General features: G+C 37.2%; 1 long non-coding RNA gene across 2 annotated transcripts; it reads right to left on the minus strand.

The window, feature by feature from the left end:
* Nucleotides 1-53: 53 nt before the first annotated feature.
* Nucleotides 54-1,291, minus strand: LOC129755072 (uncharacterized). Of its 2 annotated transcripts, XR_008739156.1 has the most exons (4): nt 1,189-1,291; nt 987-1,128; nt 734-901; nt 54-219 (listed from the first exon to the last, which is right to left on the minus strand). It is a non-coding gene; the product is annotated as an uncharacterized LOC129755072 (long non-coding RNA). The 2 variants fall into 2 exon arrangements; XR_008739155.1 differs by having other exon boundaries at nt 734-1,128.
* Between the last annotated feature and the right edge of the window lie 4,709 nt (nt 1,292-6,000).

Below are 6,000 nucleotides of genomic sequence, written 5' to 3' on the forward strand. Positions count from 1 at the left end.
ATTTAATACAAATACATTATTCTTTACATATAATTGTTTTCTACGTAGTGACGGAATAAAAAACTGTTGTGACAGCCTAGATCTTAGGGGGAAACAAATCAGGGCTACGGTTGTTCGTCTTGGTCCCGAAATTTTGTTTTCCATCTCGATCGGACTTAACATCTAGAACGGATCTGCATCCGCGCGGTCCATCATGGATTGAACTAGAAAACGTAGTATCTGGAAAGAGGATGAATTGAATCTTTTAAAATTATAATCTGGTTCGATGTGAAAAATTAGTTATGCCAATATTATACTGGAAAGCTTAATACAAAGAATGAAATTGGTAAATTTGTATTTCAAAATTGAAAGCATTTCGGCCTATATATTATGAGTCTTAGGTCAAGGTCTTAGGAGTCAAGGCAAATTGAAAATTCAGATTACAAAATTGATATTGATGATGTGGTATTCAGTCTGCATTGCGATTAAATAGTTCATTCAAGCATATATAAAAGTTAAAGGCCACTATGCATATGGATATTTAAAATTCTTTTCCTCAGGAAAATTAATTAAAATAATAACATATAGTTATTGTTCCTCACAATACTTTGTCAGTAAGAACGATTTAGAATCTTATCAGCTCATATTACGTCTGCAGCCGGCAAGAATGTGTTCGGCATCAAATTGGGTTTCTCTTGCATCGTAAAAAAATAAACATCAGTTGATTATTGAAATATAGGATCCTCTCCCTCACCTGGTCTGATAAAAAAGGCATTTCTCTCAAGGCACACAGCAGCCTAATTGTATCCATTTTGCCGGCGTACTCGATCAGATTGAATGCCATCTCGACATATTCCTGGACCCCCGAGTTTCGGTTTCGGTCGATTATTTTCACAAGACACCAACTGTTGATGCATTTTACCTGTAGATTGTTATTAAAGGAGGAAGTATGTAAAAATAACTTAGTGTAAGCTTATTTAGAAAGTTATTTTTGTCTGATCACATACATTTGGTTCAATGTCTAAGCAGTCTCGCCTTTTTGCGCATTTGAAGACGCTTGATGCCTAGCACCAGCACGCTTTGAATAATTCATTGCACTTCCTGCAGCTTTCCGCCGGCAGCAACTCGGAACAGGAATCATCTTGCGAACTGAAACAGACATTAGCTGATTAATAATAATTAATGTAAAATATGAAAAATAAAACAAACCTGTAGCAATCTTAGCGCCATGAACCTCTAGTCAGCTGCTTTCCGGATAATCGGGCCTCTGAAGATGGGAAAACATATGTGGTTTTCGGTGTGCCGGCTAAAATACGCAAAACAAGTATTAATTATAATTACCTACTTCATATTCTTGAAGATAGAAGGCAACTTTCTCTTTTCTGTTTTTTTTTCTTTGGAATTCTATGCCGAGAACGATTTGCGACGAATGCTGCATCTTTCTCATTTATCTTCCGGAATCTGATTGCTGCCCGGAAACGACCACTTCACTTCTCATTTCTATTATGTATCCAATAGTTTCATCGGAGATGTTCAATCGCGTTGTGATGTAGAAAAAGAAAATCGAAAAAAAATCTTTATTTCCAAATGGCACAAAAAGACAGATTTTTCTCTACACACAAAATTTTCGGGGCTCCACTTAGCAAAAATTCAGTGTTACTTTCCATTAGCAAAAATATTTTTTTACTTTCGAGTTAGCAAAAAGCTAAATTTACTTGATATTAGCAATAAAAAAGACCATATTACTTGATTTTAGTAAAACAAAGTTTTTTTTAGCCGCTTTGTTCACAGACAGCAGCCGCCGCGCCAGTTGGGAGAAAAATAAAAAGTTGACGCGATTAAGTGCGGTCCCGGATGTTCGTTGCTGGTGGTGCTTGTGGTGACCAACTCCACGACGAAATGGTAGCTAAATAGACACCGGATGCTTACAGGTAAGATCCGATTTTAAAGTCTACAGATTTTCCGATTTTTAATCGAAAAAATTGTTTTTTTTTTCTTCCAGATGACAAACGCCGGCAAACACGACGGGTTTTTTGCAACAGTCCGGAAATGAAAAGTTGAAATTGGAATTTTGAACCCGCTGCTACCGGAACAAACCCGGTGCGTTCGTGAATTAGGATCGGTCGCTTGGCGTTTCACTCGCCGAAAGGTGTGTTCCCAGGATTGTAATCTATATATATAAAAAGCAATTATCTGTATGTTTGTTTGTTTGTTTGTTTGTTTGTTTGTCCTCTATAGACTCAGCCGTCTTAAGAGCTAGAGATCTGAAATTTGGCATGGATGCTCATTAGGACCAGGAATGATGAAAAATGTTTTTAGATTTTTGGACGACCCCTTCTGAAGGGGGTCGTCCATACAAGACAAATATTGTTTTCACGTTATTGACGTTATTTTCCGTCGGATTGTGATGAAAATTTGCACATGAGTGTTTTGAGAGACGAGCAATCGATTACAGTTATCAAATTTAGAGTCAGGGGTCGGCCAAAGGGGTCGTCCATATTCACTGATTAATGTTTTTGCGATATTGGCGTTATTATACACCGGGTTTTGATGAAAATTTGCACATGAGTGTTTTGAGAAACGAGCAATCGATTACAGTTATCAAATTTAGAGTCAGGGGTCGGCCAAAGGGGTCGTCCATATTCACTGATTAATGTTTTTGCGATATTGGCGTTATTATACACCGGGTTGTGATGAAAATTTGCACATGAGTGTTTTGAGAAACGAGCAATCGATTTCAGTTATCAAACTTAAAGTCAGGGGTCGGCTAGAGGGGTCGTCCATATCTACTGTTTAATGTTTTTGCGATATTGGCATTGTTATAGATCGTATTGTGATGAAAATTAGCACATGAGTGTTTTGAGGGACGAGCAATCGATTTCAAGTTTCGAATTGCGGATCAGAAGTCGGCTGAAGGAGTCGTTTATACCCAACTTTAATGTTTTTGCGATATTGACGTTATTCTACATTGGATTGAGATGAAAATTGCCGCATAGGAGATTTGAGGGACGCTCTTTTGCTTTCAGGTTTTAAGTCTTGACTCAGGGGTCGGCAAAATGGGTTATTATCTGTTCACTGTTTTTGCGATATTCTCTTGATTGAGCATAGGATTGTAATTAAAATTGACACATGGGAGTTTAACAGAAAAGATAATTGATTTCAGGTGTCAAGTTTTGAATCGTGGTCAAAGAAAAGACCGTCCATGTTAGTTGCTCACTGTTTTCGCGATATTGTTGTGATCATGCATCGGATTGAGATGAAAATGTTCAGATGAGGGTTATAAACTATGAGCAATTGACTCTAGGTAGCATGTTCCGCGTCAAGGGTCGGCAAAAGGGGGGTCTTTATTCACTGTTCACTGTTTTCAAGTTCCTGACGTTATTTAACATATAATTTGAAAAGAAAAATGGCACAAGTGAGTTTTGAGGATCGTAAAATTGGTTTCAATTATCAAATTTCGGGCCATGTGACAGAAAAAGAGGGTTTCATTGAATGTTCAGTGTATTGTGCAATAATTTTGTTGGAGGCAGTTAATTGATACCAATTTAAGTGTGAAGGTCAAGTAAAAGAGTCGTGCACATACACAATTAGTACATGTTTCTGCCATAATGTCTAGATTTTGCAACCGATCGAGAAGAAAACACTCTCACAGAATAAAAAGCCAATCAACTGTTTAATTTGAATTTCCAGTAATAGTAATATTAGCGACTTCAAACACTGTTGAAATTTTTCCCCCAAATTTTCGAAAGAATGTTTCGAATTCATTTTCTAAACTCATTTTGACGTACCAATGATTTAAAGCGAAACGAAGTTCGTACGGGATCAGCTAGTTATTAAATAAAAGTGCAAATTAAGTTTCGAAAAAATTTGTAAAAAAAAATCAAAATGAAGTTATTTGTGTATTCTAATGCTAAATCAAACATTCCCTCAATAAAAAAAAACAATAAATTTTGAAATTTAAAATCCGGAGCTATCTTTTCCTCCGATTTTTGCTAGCAATTTTAGTAAAACATGCGGCGGCTAACTTTTTTTCTCGTTTGCTCAAATTTTAGTTAAAAAATATTGCTAAATTGATTGCTAAGTTTCTAGCTGGTCAAATTTGAGCAAAATTTTGCTAAATTCCGGCCTCGAAAGTTTTGTGTGTAGTCTATTCCATCCCATGCTAGGATTGCCAAGATCTAGTATACACACAAAACTTTCGGGGCTCCACTTAGCAAAATTTTGCTGTTACTTCCCGTTAGCAAAAATATTTTTTTACTGTTGAGTTAGCAAAAAGCTAAATTTACTTGATTTTAGTAATAAAAAAGGTCATTTTACTTGATTTTAGTAAAACGAAGGTTTTTCAGCCGCTTTGTTCACAGACACCAGCCGCCGCGCCAGTAGGGAGAAAAATAAAAAGCTGTCGCGATTGAGTGCGGTTCCGGATGTTCGTTGCTGACGGTTCTTGTGGTGGCAAAATCCACAACGAAATGGTAGCTGAATCGACACCGGATGCTTACAGGGTAAGGTCTGATCTTAAAGTGTTAAGATTCTATAATTTCTCGATTTCTAATTTGTGTGATTTTTTTTTTTTCCTACCAGGATAAAACTGCAACATGAAGCGCGCCACAGGCCGGTAATGAAGAAGGACCACAACTGGAAATTCAACAAGCTGCATCCGGCAAACACCCCGGTGCTTTCTTTGACGAAGGTGGCATGGCGCTCGCCAGTAGGTGCGTTCCCAGAATAGGAAAAGTGTGAAAAAAATATAAAATTGTGAAAAATAAATTATAAGTGAATGAAATTTGTGTATTTTATTCAATATTCAAACATTCCCCTGATTCACCAGAGAAAAAATAAAGAAACATGAAATTACGGATCCGGGCTATCTTTTTCTCCGGTTTTTGCTAGAAATTTGAGTAAAAACTGCGGCGGCTAACTTTTGTACTCGTTTGCTAAAATTTTAGTTAAAAAATATTGCTAAATTGATTGCTAAGTTTCTAGCTGGTCAAATTTGAGCAAAATTTTGCTAAATTCCGGCCTCGAAAATTTTGTGTGTATTTACTTACCAATATCCAACGCCAAAAGATCCGGAATCAAATGTCCGTCAAACGAACAATTGATTTGGATCTAATTTTGAATATTTACGCGGTCTATATCCACAAAAATTCCGCTTTAATTATTATCTTTTTATTTACACCACCATCAAAAAGCATTTGAAATTCGCATTGACCCGCTTTGACATCCCCTTCCAACAACTGCAAACTTTTTATGCAGAGCTGAATAATCAAGTTTTAGTTTACAAATGTATATCGGCAACCCAAATCTACCCAAAATTGAATTGGGGTTAAACAAATTTTGAGCAACAATCGATTAGTTATAATGAAGGTGTAAATGCAACACATTTTATAAGTAACTCAATTTTTCCGTGTAAGTCACCCATACACTGAACCAAATCTGGAAATAAAATCTACTAGGTCATTCCAATAATTTTTAAAGTTAATCGCTCATATACAAAGTAATGATTTATCCTGTCAGTAAATGTCGCCAGCGCTCATTGACGATAACTCCGGTTTGGGGATTCAGCGACAATACCTCCGCTTGCTCTCGGGTCTCATCGTCGACGTCTGCTTCGTAAATCCGCTGATGGTGTGCGTTGTACTCCGTGTACACATTCTCCACCGCTCGTAACTGCAACTGAAGGAACTGCTTCGATTTCAATTTGGGATTCGGATTCTCGGCACTATGCAGCAAACTCTCGTACACACGATTCAATTTATTCTTCACTGCATTCAATTTGAACCACATCACTTTTAGTTCTTCGCCAGTTCTCTTACTTTGCACTTTCTTCTTTTGTTTTTCTTTTTGTTCACTCACTGTGCCCAAGGCATTTTCAGCAGCACTTCCGTTCGTTTGCTCTCCCACACCAGTGGGGTTTTTTGTCGGTGTGTGCATCATTTTGAAACTGAACACACGCAACACTCAAATCCGGGGTAACTCACTTTTCGGCAATACTTGCACACACATCAACTAAGTTCCCCT

Source organism: Uranotaenia lowii, chromosome 3 (assembly GCF_029784155.1).
Source record: "Uranotaenia lowii strain MFRU-FL chromosome 3, ASM2978415v1, whole genome shotgun sequence".
NCBI lineage: Eukaryota > Metazoa > Arthropoda > Insecta > Diptera > Culicidae > Uranotaenia > Uranotaenia lowii.